General features: G+C 42.2%; 1 pseudogene across 1 annotated transcript; it reads right to left on the reverse strand.

The window, feature by feature from the left end:
* Positions 1-6,779: 6,779 nt before the first annotated feature.
* Positions 6,780-7,174, reverse strand: LOC101013667 (annotated as a pseudogene). Its single transcript, XR_162683.5, has one exon. The product of XR_162683.5 is annotated as a thioredoxin pseudogene (transcript).
* Positions 7,175-18,433: the final 11,259 nt, after the last annotated feature.

The raw sequence follows: 18,433 nt of genomic DNA on the forward strand, positions 1-18,433 counted from the left end.
TATTATCATCTCAATAGATGCAAAACAAGCTTCTGATAAAACACAACATCCCTTCAAGATTAAAACCCTTAATAAATTAGGTATAGAAAGAAAGTACCTCAGCATAAATAAGGCAACCCTCAGCTAACATCTCACTGAATAGGGAAAAGCTAAAAGATTTTCCTCTAAGAATTGGAACAAGTCAAAGTTGCCAGCCGGGCATAGTGGCTCACACCTGTAGTCTCAGCACTTTGGGAGGCTGAGGCGGGCAGATCACTTGAGCCCAGGAGTTTGAGACCAGCCTGGCCAACATGGTGAAATCCTGTCTCTACTAAAAATACAAAAATTTAGCCAAGTGTGCTGGCACACCTGTAGTCCCAGCTGCTTGAGAGGCTGAGGCACAAGAATTGCTTGAACCCAGGAGGCAGAGGTTGCAGTGAGCTGAGATTGGGCCACTGTACTCCAGCCTGGGTGACAGAGTGAGACTCTATCTCAAAAAAAATAAATAAATAAAAGACAAGGTTGCTCCCTTTGATCACTCTTATTCAACATAGTACTGGAAGTCCTAGCCAGAGCAATAAGGCAAGAAAAAGAAATAAAGGGCATCCAAGCAGGAAAGGAGAAAGTCAGATTGTCCCTGTTTGCAGACACCATGATTTTACATATAGAAAAACCTAAAGATTCTACCAAAAAACTTCGCAGTGATAAACAAATTTAGTGCAGTTGTAAGATAAAAAATTAATATACAAAAATCAGTGGTGCTCCTATATATGAAAAATTAAATAGTTGATAAAGAAATCAACAAGGCAATCCAATTGACAACAGCTATAAAATGAAATAAAATACCTGGGTATAAATTTAACCAAGGAAGTAAAATACCTTTATAAGGAATACAAAGCACTGATGAAAAAAATGGAAGAGGATGCCGAAGAAATGGAAAGACAGCCGGGTGCAGTGGCTCACTCCTGTAATCCCAGCACTTTGGTAGGCCGAGGCAAGCCGAACACTGGAGTCCAGGAGTTCCAGACCAGCCTGGACAACATGGTAAGAATCCATCTCACAAAAACTACAAAAATTAGCTAAGCGTGATGGCACATACCTGTATTCCCAGCTACTGGAGAGACTGAGGTGGGAGGATCACTTGAGCCCAGGAGGGAGAGATTACAGTGAGCCAAGATTGCACCACTGCACCCCAGACTCCAGCCTGGGTGACTGAGTGGTACCCTATCTCAAAAAAAAAAAAAAAAAAAAAAAAAAAAGGAAAGCTGTCTCAAGCTCATGGATTGAAAGGATTAATATTCTTAAAATGACAGTACTCTCCCAAGTAATCTACAGATTAAGTGCAATTGCTATTAAAATAACAATGACCTTCTTCACAGAAATAGAAAAAATATCCTAAAATTTGTATGGAACCACAAAAGACCCCAAGTAGCCAAAGCAATACTGAGCAAAAGAAAAAAGCTGGAGTCATCACACTACCAGACCTCAAAATACACTACAAAGCTGAAGTAATCAAAGCAGCATGATACTGGCATGAAACAGACACATAGACCAACAGAACAAAATAGAGAACTCCCAAATTAGTCCACATGTCTACAGCCAACTGATTTTTAACAGGTGCTAAGAACACTCATGGGGGAAGGGACAGTCTCTCTAAAAAATGTGTCTAGATAAACTAGATATGCATATAGAGAAGAATGAAACTAGATCCCCACCTCTCACTCTATACAAAAGTCAACTGAACATGGATCAAAGACCTAAATGTAAAACCCGAAACAATAATACTACCAGAAGAAAACATAGGAAAAATGCTTCATGACATTGGTCTGGGAGATTTTATGAATAAGACCTCAAAAGCATAGGATAAAAAGCAAAAATAAGCAAACAGAATTATATCAAACTAAAAAGCTTCTGCACAGCAAAGGAAACAATCAACAGAGTGAAAAGACAACCTACAGAATGAGAGAAAAGATGTGCACATTACTCATCTGACAGGAAATTAATATGCAGAATATACAAGGAACTGAAATATCGCAACAGCAAAATAACAAATAATCTGATTTTAAAATGGGCAAATAATAGAAATAGACACTTCTCAGAAGAAGATATATAAATGGTCAAATCCAACAAATAAATGAAAAATGCTCAGTATCACCAATTATCAAGGAAATGCAAATCAAAACCACAGTGAGGTATTATCTCACCCCAATTAGGATGACAATTTCAAAAAGACAAAAAACAACAAATGCTGGTGAGGATGCAGATGGGGAATTTTTCTTTCTTTCCTTTTTTTTTTTTCCAGAGATGGAGTCTCACTGTGTTGCCCAGGATGGTCTCGAATTCCTGGGCTCAAGTGATCCTCCTGCCTCAACCTCCTGAAGTGCTGGGATTATAGGGATGAGTCACCACACCTGGCCAAGAAAAGGGCACTTGTATACACTGTTGGTGAGAATGCAACCTGTACAGCCACTATGGAGAACAGTATGAAGCTCCCTTTTAAAATGACAAATAGGACCGGGAATGGTCACTCACGCCTGTAATCCTAGCACTTTGGGAGGCTGAGGTGGGTGGATCACCTGAGGTCAGGAGTTCGAGACCAGCCTGGCCAACATGGTGAAGCCCCGTTTCTACTAAAAATACAAAAATTAGCTGGGCATGGTGGTGTGTGCCTGTAATCCTAGCTACTTGAGAGGCTGAGACAGGAGAATCGCTTGAATCCAGGAGGCAGAGGTTGCAGGGAGCTGAGATGGCGCCATTGCACTCCAGCCTGGGTGACAAGAGGGAAATTCCATCTCAAAAAAAGATAAATAGAACTACTGTATGATCCAGCAATCCTACTACTGGGAAGTTATCCAAGGAAAAGAAAATCTTCACATAGAAGAGACATTGGCCTCCACCTATTTATTGCAGCACTATTCACAATAGCCAAGATATGGAATCAACCTAGGTGTCCAGTAAAATAAACATATAAAGAAAATGTGGTTTATATACCTCATGAAATATTAGGTTCTGGAGGACATACAGGTTAACCCAATAGGCAAATCTCTGCCCTTGTGGAATTTATATTTTAGTGGAAAATAAAATAAAAGACAGGAAATAAATAACAATAATAAATAGCTAAATGATGTGTCAGGTAACAAGGTATACATAGCTCTATAGAACTGTCAACTTGAAATAACCAAAAGAATCAGAATTCAGTTTGAATGAGTTTATTCCAGCAAAAAACTGGGAATAGCCATCCTGGAAATACAGACTGCAGAAAAATGAAGTCAGTGCTCCAAAATTAAAAGAAATTTAACAGGATCAAACCTGTTCCTATAAACTTTATAAAATTAATCAGTGAAAAAGGGAGAGGGAGAAGATAAAAACAAACCAAGCTTGCAGCACATTCAGCATTAATTATTAGGTCAGCTTGTTCTCTGACCTGTTTCCTCATAGTTGTTTACTGCCCACTGCACCGGAATCACACAAACTCTGTCACAAGATTATACTTCCCCTTAACTGTTCTAGAGATAGCAACTTAAGCATTGTGAAATATTGTTTTCCATTTGAGATATTCTTTCAGATCCTGCATACTGAAACTACTGATGCCAGCTGGTCTGTAGGATTCTATGAGAAGCTGACTCACCAACGAATGAAGTTTCCACATCCTGATGATTTCATCCCCTTACCACAATGAATCAACAGCCGCAATTTTCCAGCCCCTTGCCCTCCACAATCTCCTTAAAAATCCCAGTCCAGAACTCCCCAGAGGATATGGATTTGAGGATTCCTCTTGCCTTTCTACTTGGCTGCCCTGCAATCATTAAACTCTTTCTCTGCTGCAAACCATGCTGTCTCCGTGTATTGGTCTATTACTATGCAGCAGGCATATGAACTTGATGTTCCTGTAACAAGATTGTAATATTTTCTTTGTTGAAATTTATTACTGGGCATGGTGGCTCACCCCTGTAATCCCAGCACTTTGGGAGGCAGTGGCGGGCGGATCACCTGAGGTCAAGGGTCTGAGACCAGCCTGGCTAACACGATGACACCCCATCTCCACTAAAAATACAAAAAAAATTAACCAGGCATAGTGGTGGGTGCCTCTAATCCCAGCTACTTGGGAGGCTGAGGCAGGAGAATCACTTGAACCTGGGAGGCAGAGGCTGCAGTGGGTGAGATTGTGCCATTGCACTCCAGCCTGGGCAGCAAGAGTGAAACTCTATCTCAAAAAGAAAAAAGAAAAGACAAGAGAAAGGGACAGAGAGAGAGAGAGAGAGAGAAGAAAGAGAAAGAAAGATTATTTTTATGGTTTTTTTTTTTTAAACAGGATCTCACTCTGTCACCCAGTCTGGAGTTCAGTGGCATAATCAGGTTCACTGCAGCCTTGACCTCCCAGGCTCAAGTGATCCTCCTACCTCAGCTACCCAAAGTGGGACTACAGTTGTATGACACCACACCTGGCTAATTTTTGTATTTTTTGCAGTTATGGGGTTTCATCATGTTGCCCAGGCTGGTCTAGAACTCCTGGACTCAAGTGACCTGACTGCCTCAGCCTCCCAAAGTGCTGGGATTACAGATGTGAGCCAGGACTGTGCCCAGCCAGGATTATAAGCTTTTTCCCTCCCCTCCCCTCCCTTCCCCTCCCCTTCCCTTCCCTTCCTCCTCTTCCAGACAGTCTCACTCTGTTGCCCAGATCTGAGTGCAGTGGCATGATCATAGCCCATTTCAGCCTTGAACTCCTGAGGTGGGAGAGCTCAAGCAATTCTCCCAGTTAAGCCTCCTGAGTAGCTGGTACCACAGGCACATGCCACATCTGGTTAATTTTGAATTTTTTTTGTGGAGACAGGAGTCTTACTGTTAGATATGAGTCCTAAATTTCTTTTCAAAAAATCAATATGTCAGTATGTTCAATTCTTTGTCTTCTACTTTTAAACTTAACTTCCTCATAAAGCAAACTTTTTCGATTACCTGCTCCACCCTGACTCATTCTGATTACCTGCTCTGTCATAACCATTTTTCCCACCAAACCAATCACCCCATCACCCTCTTTAAATTACCCAGTTGGAATTAGTTTAGCCTGTGTGGTCTAACTCTAGCCAACTGGGGAAGGGCATAGCAGCAGGGGCCACCTGCATCAGGGATAAGAATTCCTTCCCCTCCCTTGTCCAAGTGTGCACTCACCATTGCTCCAACTGTGAGGGCGCACCCTTCTGTAGAAGTACCTTGCCTTCCTGAGAATCAAAAAGAAAATTTTATATTCAAGTGCTATTTCTTTTGTCGCACCAAAACTTTACATATAACAATTTGGGGGCTCGCCTGTGATTACGTTCCCCTCCAGGGATGGACTCTGGTTCTCTCTCATAAGGAGGAGCACCCCGCCCACTTGAGATGATTTGAGGGGTGAGAAATCAAGACCTACCCAGTGCAAGGAATAACTCGAGCTCTCAGCAATGCAGGGGACAAAAAAAAAGCCAGCCACCAAGCTTAAAGGATCCTCACATACTGCAGCAATGACTGTGTACAGATCAAGGAAGGAGAAGCCATGGGAGCCGGTAAAGTATTTCCTTGGTGGTCGGGACTAAGGTAAGAAAGCCGTGGGGGGTGGGGAGGGGCGGTGAAGTACTCCTTCATCAGGGTAACGTAGAGGTTAAAAAGAGGCAAGACATCCCCACTGCGGGGGATTGAACCTCACACGAACCTCCAGTAGTACAAAAGGCAAGAAATTTCCAGTGGGGAAATTGAGCCTCATCCCAAAAGGCAAGAAATTGCCAGTGGGGGAAATTGAGCCTCACCCCATAAGCTGAAAAATTTCCAGCAAGGGAAATTGAAACTTGAACCTTACCTCAAAACCATCAAGATGAGAAATACCCCAAGCAAGACAGGGAGCAAAGGGGATAAAGATGGTAACAAAGATAGCCCCCCAGATAGCCCCCTAGGTCTCATGCTAAAACACTGGAAGGATAATGAAAGGACTGAATATAGAAAAAAGCAACAAATGATAAAATATTGCTGTCTTATTTGGACTCAGGGATCCATCTTCAAACCCTCAATCTTCTGGCCAAAGTTTGGGTCGAATGAGGATGTAACGTGTCAGCTTCTAATCTGATATGTTAATGATAAAGGTCCAGTGTCTCAAGAAGAACTAGGCTATGCCCTTTGTTGGAGGCAAGGACCAGCCCTCCTTTTCCCCTTAAATTGGGAAGAACCCAATCTAGCACCTCAAAATGAAAAGTCAGAGGAACCAGCTGTCATGTCTAAAGACTCCAGTGCATGGGATCCCCTAGACTCAGTGTGCCCCAGTCAGTGTCCCCAATCTTTCCCCTCAGACAGTACTGCCACCTCAGATCCCATTCCAATTCCCCCTCTACTCACGTTATCCTTCCTCCTTGTAACCCTGACTCTTGGGAATTACCATCCCACCAGCCTGTTCCCTCGCAACCTAGAGACCCCTCTCTAAAAGGACCCCAGCCTCCATCTGGAGGACCAAGGTCCTCATCCAGACCCCCTAAAGAGTATGGAGGAGCAGGGTTAAGGAATCCCAGAACTAAGAGGGAGGAAGGACAAGATAGGTGCTATAGATGTGGAAGAACAGGCCACTTCAAATGAGGATGTCCTAAACTAAGAAAGGAAAAAGAAGCCCTTCCACTCATGACTTTCAAGGAAGAATAAGGGGTTCAGAGGCTCTCTCTTTTATCTTGAGTCCCACCAGGAGCCCTTGATAAATTTTGAGGTTGGATCTAAATATGAGCTTAGCACCTTTTTTTTTTTTTTTTTTTTTAGAATTAATGTTTTATTGTCACGCAGATGGCAACTGGGTTTATGTCTTCATATTTTATATTTTTGTAAATTAAAAAAATTACAAGTTTTAAATAGCCAATGGCTGGTTATGTTTTCAGAAAACATGATTAGATTAATTCATTAATGGTGGCTTCAAGCTTTTCCTTATTGGCTCCAGAAAATTCACCCACCTTTTGTCCCTTCTTAAAAAACTGGAATGTTGGCATGCATTTGACTTTTCAGAGAGGGAATGAAAGAAAGGCTTGATCATTTTGCAAGGCCCACACCACGTGGCTGAGAAGTCAACTACTACAAGTTTATCACCTGTGGTGTTCAAGGCTTCCTGAAAAGCAGCCTTGCTCTCGATCTGCTTCATCATCTTTGCTGCTGGGGTCTGAGGAGCGGCTGTAAGGACTGATGGAAACGGATCCAAAGCCAGCTTATCACCTTTTTAGTCAACTCAGGGACTGCCTGCTCCTCTGTTTGTTTCCCTCCCATCTAATGTTGTCTCCTCCTCAGAGGAACTTTTAGTCTCTGGGGTAAAAGGGGAAGGATTTAGAGCAAAAATTTTAGAAAGCACAGAAATTAGATACCAGGATCGTTAGCTTATCTCGGTTCTTGTTAATCCCTGAAGCAGGAACTAATTTACTGGGGAGGAATTTAATGTTAAAGTTAGGCATAGGTCTACAAGTCAGCCCAAGAGGATTCCTCACCTCATTAAACCTACTCACCACTACAGATGAAAGATATATTAATCCTAATATCTGGTCCGAAGAAGAAAACCGAGGGAAACTCCAAGTCCCTCTGATCCACATCAAGCTAAAAATCCTGGGAGAAGTAGTAAGAAGGAAGCAATACCCTATTCCCCTAGAAGGTAGGATAGGGTTAAAACTTATAATCAAAGGGCTTATTAAGGATGGGCTTCTCGAGCCCTGTATGTCCCCTTATAACACCCCAATACTGCCAGTCCATATAATCATCAATGGTTTACTGTAGTAGATTTAAGGGATGCTTTTTGGGCATGTTCCCTCGCTAAAGATAGCCGAGATATATTTGCTTTTGAGTGGGAGGATCCCCACTCAGGGCGGAAACAACAATATCGATGGACAGTCTTACCCCAAGGGTTCACAGACTCCCCTAATCTTTTCGGCCACATTTTAGAACAAGTACTAGAAAAAGTTGTCATCCCAGAACAAATATGCCTTCCAGAACAAATATACCTTGTTCAGTACATGGACGACATTCTCATATCTGGTGAAGATATAGAGAAGGTAACTGACTTCTCTACGCATATTCTTAACCATCTGCAGTTTGAGAGGCTACGAGTCTCAAAAAGGAAGCTTCAGTATGTAGAGCCCGAAGTTAAATATTTAGGCCACTTAATAAGTGCAGGCAAGTGAAGAATATGGCCTGAATGAATTGAGGGAATCGTATCCTTACCCTTGACTAAACAAGAACTTGGGAACTTTTTAGAGTTAGTCGGATACTGTCGCTTATGGATTGACTCATAGGCACTGCACAGTAAACTGTTATATCAAAAACTTGCCCAGGAGAAGCCTAACCATCTCCCGTGGACTTCTGAGGAAGCTGATCAAGTCAAGAAGCTGAAGGAAAGGCTCATAACTGCCCCTGTTTTAGCCTTACCCTCCCTAGAAAAGCCATTCTACATTTCTGTTAATGTGGACAGTGGGGTAGCTTTAGGAGGGCTGACTCAAGAACACGGAGGCTGCCAGCAGCCCGTACCCTTTCTATCAAAGGTCTCAGGCCCAGTCACTTATGGATGGCCTCAATGCATCGCGGCTACGGCAATACTAGTCAAGGAAAGCAGAAAGTTAACCTTTGGAGGAAAATTGACAGTAAGCAAGTCGCACCAAGTTAGAACTATCTTAAACCAAAGAGCAGGGAGATGGCTTACTGACGCCAGAATCTTTAAGTATGAGGCCATTCTGTTAGAAAAGGATGATTTAACATTGACCACTGATAATTCACTCAACCTAGCAAGTTTCCTGACAAGAAATCCAAATCTAAGGAAGGAACATACATGTTTAGATTTCATTGATTACCATACAAAGGTTTGACCAGACCCAGGAGACACCCCCTTCCAGACTGGATGGCACTTATTCATAGATGGTTCCTCCGGGTGATTGAGGGAAAAAGACACAATGGGTATTCAGTGATTGATGGAGAAACTCCCGTAGAAATAGAGCCAGGAAAATTGCCCAACACTTGGTCTGCTCAAACGTGTGAGCTGTTTGCACTCAGCCAAGCCTTAAAGTACTTACAGAACCATGAAGGAACCATCTATACCAATTCTGAGTTAATTTGGACTAAACAAGGTCTTATTAATAGCAAAGGATAATTGAAATCCCAAACTTACAAGGTTTTCAACAAAAGTAAAGTTTGCTAAAAGTTAACAGTGTAACATGTATTATCCTAACTTCTAATCTTATGGCCTTAGGCAGTCTAGTCCACAGACATGAAGGAAGTTTGCTTTGGAAAAGAATGGTTATCATCTTTGGGGGAAAAAAAGCAGGGAGGGTGGGAGGAGAATTTATGTAAAAAGAATGTTATATGGTACATTCTTGTCCTAAAATAAATTAACTGGTTGTTTAAAGAAAGGGACATTTGCAACAAGTCAGAAAGTTGAGGCATGTCAACGAATTGTCTGTGAAAGTCGTGAAAAAAAAAGTGTGTTATAAAAGGGAATTTATGCAAGAAATGTTGTATAATGTAACAGTAATTAGGACTCCTGAATATAAAACTATTGAAGAAACAGTTTATATGCAAGGTGTATAAGGAAAGTAAAATACACTTTTAGTAAAAGGATTATAAGGAGGCATAAGAATGTGATTTTACCTACATTAAAAGGTTAAAAAAAAAACTTTGTTTTGAAGGTTTAAGCAAGTTTTAAAATGTTAATTATAAAGGAAATTCTGTGTGTAAACATATTGGCTAAAGTTAAAAGGGTATCATCCAGTTTTTCTGTGAACTGGACATTAAAATAAAAGCACAATGGATTTTTCTTAAAGCACTAACTTGCTCTTTAACAAAAATTATAAAAGGTTAAAAAGAGTCTATAAAAATCTTACCTTATGGTTAGATGTTAAAATTAGATAAATATGTCTACATGATTTTATTAAAATTGATTGTAACATTAATAACACACTAATACAAAGGCGAAATTTAGCTTATCAGGTATAAAAATCATACAGGAAGCGTTGTCAAATATAAAATGGTGTTTGACTTTCTTTGGTCTAAAAACTAATACAAATAGGTGCTAAAGGAAATTTCTCAGTAAGAAGGCACCAAGGACTATAAAACAAAAGATGATATCCCTACATTTAAAACAAAAGATGAATTTCTTAGAAATCATTTACTTGGTTTATCTTCCACTTTCCTTTCCCTCAAAACTAAAGTTTTTTAGCACAGGTACCACTCCTAGAATCTCCGGTAAACCAGCACCAGCCTGAGGATCATGTTCTCATCAAAGGGTGGAAAGGAGGAAAACTCGAGCCACCTGGGAAGGACCCTACCTTGTGCTGCTAACCACTGAGACTGCTGTCCATACAGCAGAAAGAGGATGGATACATCACACCTGAGTCAAGAAAGCACTGGCTGGGCTCATGCCTGTAATCCCAGCACTTTGGGAGGCTAAGGTGGGCAGATCATGAGGTCAGGAGATCAAGACCATCCTGGCTAACACGGTGAAACCCCATCTCTACTAAAAATACAAAAAAAAAAAAAATTAGCCGGGCGTGGTGGTGGGTGCCTGTAGTCCCGGCTACTTGGGAGGCTGAGGCAGGAGAATGGTGTGAACCCTGGAGACGGAGCTTGCAATGAGCCAAGTTCCCGCCACTGCACTCTAGCCTGGGCAACAGAGCGAGGCTCTGCCTCAAAAAAAAAAAAAAGAAAAGAAAAGAAAAAGAAAAAACAAAGTGCCAAACCCCCTCCAGAGTCGTGGGCCATGGTCCCAGGGGAAAACCCTACCAAACTAAAGCTAAGAACGATTTAACTCCCTTTCATCTATTCAAATACTCTTGCTGCTTTCCTCGCTCTATTGCTGACCATCTAGTTATAACATAAGCAAGTCAATTTTGCCTCAAACTATTGCATTTGATACTTGCTTTGTTATACCTTATGGGGACTTGCCAAGTCAAAGACAGTTCTCTACTTCAGAAGAGTACCTCTGTCTCTCCTGACTCTCCCCAGACTGGGCCTTAGTAAATTGGGACCATTGGGAGATTTCAATAAAGACCCCAGTGCCAACCAGGAGTCTTGCCCCCTGATGTAGAGCTTTCATGCCATAGTTGGTCCAACGTTCTGTGGACCACTAAAGAGCAAGGATGGACTGCCCCAACTGGTTTTTGTAATTTCCTAAAACCATGCATTCATTTTACTAGAGGATCATAAAAGTTAAACACTTAAAACAAACTTTGGCAATTAAGACAGGATACCAAGATGCAAATGCCTGGTTGGACTGGATCAAATATTCCGTCCACACATTAAACAAAAGCAATTGTTATGCTTGTGCACACAGCAGGCCAGAGGCCCAGACTGTCCCCTTTCCACTAGGGTGATCCTCCAGTCAACCATGCGTAGGCTGCATGGTAGCTCTTTTCCAGGATTCTACAGCCTGGAGTAATAAGTTGTGCCAAGCTCTCTCTCTGCCATACCCCAAAGTCTGGCACCCTGCGGGTCAGCCCCCAAGGGCCATCCAGCTTCCATCTCCCAACACTAAGTTCACTTCATGTCTCTCACGACAGGGAGGAAACTTAGCATTCCTTGGAGACCTAAAGGGATGCAGTGAGCTTAAGAATTTTCAAGAGCTTATCAATCAGTCAGCCCTTATTCATCCCCGAGCAGCTGTGTGGTGGTATTGTGCTGGACCTTTACTGGACACTCTGCCAATAACTGAAGTGGCACTTGTGCTTTAGTTCAATTGGCTATCCCTTTTGCCAAGGCATTTCATCAACCAGAGGAAGGAAAAATAAGACATCGTAAAGCGAGGGAAGCCCCTTATGGGTCTTTCAACTCTCATGTTTATTTAGACACAATTAGAGTCCCATGGGGGAATACCAGATCAATTTAAAGCCTGAAATCAAATAGCTGCAGGATTTGAGTCAATATTTTGGTAGGTGACAATAAAAATGTAGATTGGATAAACTACATCTACTACAACCAACAGCGATTTATTAACTACACTAGAGATGTTGTTAAAGGAATAGCTGAACAATTAGAGGATACTAGCCAGATGGCTTGGGAAAATAGGCTAGCCTTAGACATGATATTAACAGAAAGAGGAGGAGTTTGCATCATGATTAAAACTCAATGTTGCACCTTCATCCCAAACAACACTGCCCCAGTGGAAGTATAACAAAGGCATTGTAAGGTCTGATTGCTCTATCCAATGAGTTAGCCAGCAACTCAGGGGTAAATGATCCCTTTACAGGATGGCTAGAAAAGTGGTTTGGTAAATGGAAAGCAATAATAGTCTAAATTCTTACTTCCCTCGCAGCCATAATAGGTGTACTTACTCTTGTTGGGTGCTGTGTCATACCATGCATCGGTGGGTTGATGCAGAGGCTCATAAAAATGGCACTTACTAAAACCTCCCTTAACTATCCTCCACCTTATCCAGAGAAGCTTCTTCTTTTGGAAAATCAAGCAAAACAACTAAGCCAAAGCATGCTAAAAAAAGTTTGAAAGGAAAGCTGTAAGGAAATACAAGGGGAGGGGTTGTTAGATATGGGTCCTAAATTTCTTTTCAAAGAATCAGTATGTCAGTATGTTCAATTCTTTGCCTTCTACTTTTAAACTTAACTTCCTCATATAGCAACTTTTTTTGATTACTTACTCCACCCTGACTCATTCCGATTACCTGCTCTGTTGTAACCATTTTTCCCGCCAAACCCCTCACCCCATCACTCTCTTTAAATTAGCCACTCAGAATTAGTTTAGCCTGTGCGGTCTAACCCTAGCCAATAAGGGAACGACACAGCAGCAGGGGCCACGTGCGTCAGGGATAAAAATTCCTTCCCCTCCCTTGTCCAAGTGTGCGCTCACCATTGCTCCATCTGTAAGGGCACACCCTTCTATAGAAGTACCTTGCCTTCCTGAGAATCAAAAAGAAAATTTTTATTCGAGTGCTATTTCTTTTGTGGCACCGAAACTTTATATATAACATCACTATGTTACCAAAGCTGGTCTCAAATTCCTGGGCTCAAGAAATCCTCCCACCTTGACCTTCCAAAGTGCTGGGATTATAGGGTAAACCACCATGCCCAGCCTATAAGCCACTGTGCCGGCAAAATTTTCCATAGAAGGCTGATTTATGGGTTATAAATTAGTTATGATTTGTTTTCCTTTCCATACAGCTTGTTTTCATTTTCTTCCCAACTTAAGAGTATATTTAACGTTGCTTCTTAGACAATGTGCTAGTCATAAGCCTTAGTGTGAGAGAGTTAAGAGGAAAGGTAATCTATAATGAAGATCAACAGTCAAGAGGAAAGGGGTCTTCTCTGGAGCCCATTAGTCACTTACAACATTTTACAAAACCATACAGATAAAGAAGAAGGTTAATCTATGATGAGAGAAACAAAGGCTACAGCTGCCTAGGTTATAGTTGCTTAGGTTACAGCTGCCTGTCAAGTGACTCAGGCTCCATAAGCACGTTCCTTTAAGGTCCAAAAAATTTAAAGTTCCAACAGTTTAGATTTTGAATTCTTTTTACAAGACAAAAAAATACACCAGGTAAAATGTTAGATTACAATTTAAATGGGTGGACAGGGCTGGGTGTGGTGGCTCACACTTATAATTCCAGAACTTTGGGAGGCAGAGGTGGGCGGATCACCTGAGTTCGGGAGTACAAGACCAGCCTGGCCAACATGGAGAAACCCCATCTCTACTAAAAATTCAAAAAAATTAGCTGGGTGTAGTGATGGGCACCTGTAATCCCAGCTACTCAGGAGGCTGAGGCACGAGAATCGCTTGAACCTGGGAGGTGGAGGTTGCAGTGAGCTGAGATCACACCACTGCACTCGAGCCTGGGCAACAGAGCGAGACTCCGTCTCAAAAAGATAAATAAATAAAATAAATACATACATAAATAAATCGGTAGTCAGAATAGGCTGCCTTGAGAATGTGACCTTTCAGCAAAGACATGAAGGGAAAGAGGAAGTGACCAATATAGACATCTAAGAGAACCTGTTTTAGGCTGAGGGAACACCCAGGGCAAAGCCCTGAGGCTTTGTGATGGAAGAACTGCAAGGCTAGCATAGCCAGGGTGCAATGTGCGTGTATGGGAGGGAGTGTAATGAAAAAAATAGTTTTCGCTCTATTCTCACATTCAATGCAGCACATTTCTGTGACCAGATAAGTGGAGGTTGGTGATTTCCCCACATACCAAGTATTGGAGCTTAGAAAATCATGCCCCAAGTTGTGGCACTTTGGCATGGCTGAGTACTTTTAAGGGGGAAATTGAAAGGGCTTAGAAATCAATCTCAGAACCAAGGACTGTCTGATTTTGTCTTGCCTCACCCCACCACCCTCACCCATCTACAGGCAGGGAGGGACTTTCTCTAAACTTCCTCTACCTGATTAACGGAAGTTTCTGCAGAAGAAATGCAATTGTCTTAGACCCCCTCCTTGGAATCTACACTAACTAGAGAAGATGAACTTGTGTCTCAGGAGAGCCCAGGACAATGGACCTGGACAGGTTTCTTTGGTTGTTGTTGTTGTTTGTTTGTTTTCTAGACAGAGTCTCACTTTGTTGCCCGGGCTGGAGAACAGTAATGCAATCACAGCTCACTGCAGCCTCAACCTCCCTGGGTTCAGGTGATCCTCCCACCTCAGTCTGCCGAGTAGCTGGGACTACAGGTGTGTGCCACCACGCCTGGTTAACCTTTTATATTTTTTGTAGAGATGGGGTTTTACCATGTTGCCCAGACAGGTCTCAAATTCTTGGGCTCAAGTAATCCTCAGGCCTCAGCTTCCCAAAGTATTGGGGTTATAGGTGTGAGCCACCACATCTGATTGGACAGACTTTTCACCTATTTTTTAAAACCATTTTTCTAGTCTGAAAGACTTTTTATCTGTATAATAAGGAAATTTTTGCTTGCCACACACTTACTCTACCATCACCTTTCAATGACTTTGGCCACCACCTCCCCATCAGAGGCCCTGGTTTCTTTCTGTAGCTCAGAGTCCTATTTAAGCTTCAGCCATTTGGCTCTTCTTTGAGTTTCATACTTTGTTTGCCTCTCGCTAGCTTGCAAGTTGATAAATCGATATGTCTTTTCTCCTGTTAATCTACTGTCAGTTTGTTTTATAGATTCAAACCATCAAAACTTCTGAGGGTATAAATTTCCTTCTGCCTTTACAGAAGCAATTATATCAACTTGGTGTCCTATAATTCATTTCAATTCTATCCACCTGGCAATTGTGTCAGATCCCACAGGTGAGGGCTTAGCCCTACAAGCTTGCCCCCACTTCAGATAGCAATCATGAGTCAAAGCCACCCATACTTCTGACTAACTGGTTTCTGAGGTTCCCGTGTCCCCAGTAGCCCAGAGAACTCAGGAAAACACGTTTACTGATTTATTATAAATGATATTATGAGGTATACAGATGAACAGCCAGATGAAGAGGTACACAGGGCAAGGTTGAGGGGCAGGGCACAGAGCTTCCATGCCCTCTCTAGGTGAGCCAATGTCCAGCACCTACATGTGTTCAACTATAGGGACTCTCATCAAATCCTTTTGTTCAAGACTACTTAGAGAGCTTGATCTCCGGCCCTCTCCTCCCCTTCACAGAGGTCAGTGGGTGAAGCTCAAAGTTCTAACCCTCTATTCTTCCAATCACTTGGTCTTTCTGGTGATTAGCCCCCTTCCTGAGGCTATGTAGGGCCCCCACCCTAAATCATCTCATTAGCATAAACTCAGGAGTTTAGGGGCTCATTATGAACATGGAAAGACACTTCTATCACTCAGGAAATTTCAAGGATTTTAAGAGCTCTATGACAGAAACTGGGGACAAAGGCCAAATATATTTTATATTATACCACTGGGGTAAGAGGAACAAGGGCTGAGATCGGTAGGTAAAGGGAAAGGCCTTGAGCCATTGAAGGACTTTGGTTTTTGCTACCAGAGAAGTTGGGAGCCAGTGAAGTGTTTTGAGGGGGAGCTCAGTCTGGCTTTTAACATGCATTTTCTGGCTACTGTGTCAAGAGTAGATTGAAGGAGCCAGGCACAGTGGTTCACGCCTGTAATCCCAGCACTTTGGAAGGCCGAGGCAAGTGCATCACCTGAGGTTGGGAGTTCGAGACCAGCCTGACCAACATGGAGAAACCCCATCTCTACTAAAAATACAAAATTAGCTGGGTGTGGTGGCTCATGCCTGTAATCCCAGCTACTCGGGGGACTGAGGTGGGAGAATCGCTCGAACCCAGGAGGCGGAGGTTGTGGTAAGTCGAGATCATGCCATTGCACTCCATCCTGGGCAACAAGAGCGAAACTCCATCTCAGAAAAAAAAAAAGAGTAGATTGGAGGACAAGGTGGAAGCAAGTGATAGTGGTGAGCATCTGGCCGGAAGCAGAGAAAGTGATGATAAGTTACTGGACTCCAGACAGATTTGAAGGAGGAACCAACATAACTTGCTAACAACGTGGATAAAAACCACTGGCATTTAAGCATTAGAGCTCTAAAAACTGAAAACCAAACCAAACCAAACCAAAGAAAATAAACCACTGGGGAAAAAATTCGGCTGATAAAACTATGAATATAATTCCTGTATTTCTGACTCCATGGCTGTATAGAAAAAGAGCACTGGGTTTGTTAAAAGTTGACTTGTCAAGATGTACTACAATGTTAATTTCAAGATAGAATTACAAGAATGTCAAGATGTATTACATGTATTACAATGTTAATTTCAACATAGAATCACAAGAATTTCAAGATGTATTACATGTATTACAATGTTAATTTCAAGATAGAATCACAAGAATATCAAGATGTATTACACGTATTACAATGTAAATTTCAAGATAGAATTACAAGAATGTCAAGATGTATCACATGTACTACAATGTTAATTTCAAGATAGAATTAGAAGAATGTCAAGATGTAGTACATGTATTACAATGTTAATTTCAAGATAGAATCACAAGAATTTCAAGATGTATTACAATGTTAAGTTCAAGATAGAAAATATATTGTAATGGCCGGGCGCGGTGGCTCAAGCCTGTAATCCCAGCACTTTGGGAGGCCGAGATGGGCGGATCACGAGGTCAGGAGATCGAGACCATCCTGGCTAACACGGTGAAACCCCGTCTCTACTAAGAAATACAAAAAATAGCCGGGCGAGGTGGCGGGCGCCTGTAGTCCCAGCTACTCGGGAGGCTGAGGCCGGAGAATGGCGTGAACCCGGGAGGCGGAGCTTGCAGTGAGCTGAGATCCGGCCACTGCACTCCAGCCTGGGCTACAGAGCGAGACTCCGTCTCAAAAAAAAAAAAAAAAAAAAAAAAAAGAAAATATATTGTAACATATGAGGCAGTATTAATGTCCTCTGAGCATAGCTTAACAGTATATAGCAGCCTTTGCCCTCACATTTCCGCTCCAGGTTGTTGGAAATATGTCAAGACCGTGAAGCAATCACCACAAAGATTCTGAGAAACTCATTAATCCTTCCAGTGACATCCAAAGAAAAATCAAACCAAAATTTCCAACCAGATTGTAAGGATTCCTAGGACCAACTTAAATATCCATTACAGCATAATATGGACAGAAAAAGGTATATTCTGTTGTCAGTATATTTTGATTAGTACTGCATCTTATTTTAGAGAGCGTGATTTGTCCTCAAGATGAATCTTAAAAGCAACTATTAGAATAAAAGAAGTTGGGCTTTGGGAAAGACGTTGAAGAAAATGCAAATTTAAAACATTTTATTTTTTAAATTTATTTTTGAGAGAGACAGGGTATTGCCCTGTTGCCAAGCCTGGAGTGTGGTGGCACCATCATAGTTCACTGCAGCCTCCAATTCTTGGGCTTAAGGTATCCTCCTACCTCAGCCTCCAAGGTTGCTGGGACTACAAGCAGGAGCCAAAGTGCCCGGCAAAAATATTTTAAATCCGACCAGGCGTGGTGGCTTACACCTGTAATCCCAGCACTTTGGGAGGCCGAGGCAGGTGGATCGCTTGAGGTCAGGAGTTCAAGACCAGCCTGGCCAACATGGTGATACCCCCCCTCTCTACTAAAAATACAAAAATTAACCAGGCATGGTGGTGCACGTCTGCAATCTCAGCTACTAGGGAGGCTGGGGCAGGATAATCACTTGAACCTGGGAGGCAGAGGATAGAGAGAGCCAAGATCGCACCACTGCAGACCAGCCTGGGCAACACAGTAAGACTCCGTGTCAAAAAAAAAAAAAAAAAAATTTAAATCCTTAGAAAGATGTATCCTCTGCTGCTACTCTAGAACTCTAGGTGGAGGCGGAGGTTGCAGTGAGTGGAGATCATGCCACTGCCCTCCAGCCTGGGCAACAGAGTGACACTCCATCTCAAAAAAAAAAAAAATGTATTCAAATCCTTAAAAAGATGTGTCCTCTACTGCTACTCTAGAACTCTAGGTGGTGGCAGATTTCTAAACCAGTTCTTTTGTACAGGAATTACTGGTTTGGGTGGGGCGTGGTGACGCTGCT

Source organism: Papio anubis, chromosome 13, assembly GCF_008728515.1.
Source record: "Papio anubis isolate 15944 chromosome 13, Panubis1.0, whole genome shotgun sequence".
In the NCBI taxonomy this organism is placed as follows: Eukaryota; Metazoa; Chordata; class Mammalia; order Primates; family Cercopithecidae; genus Papio; species Papio anubis.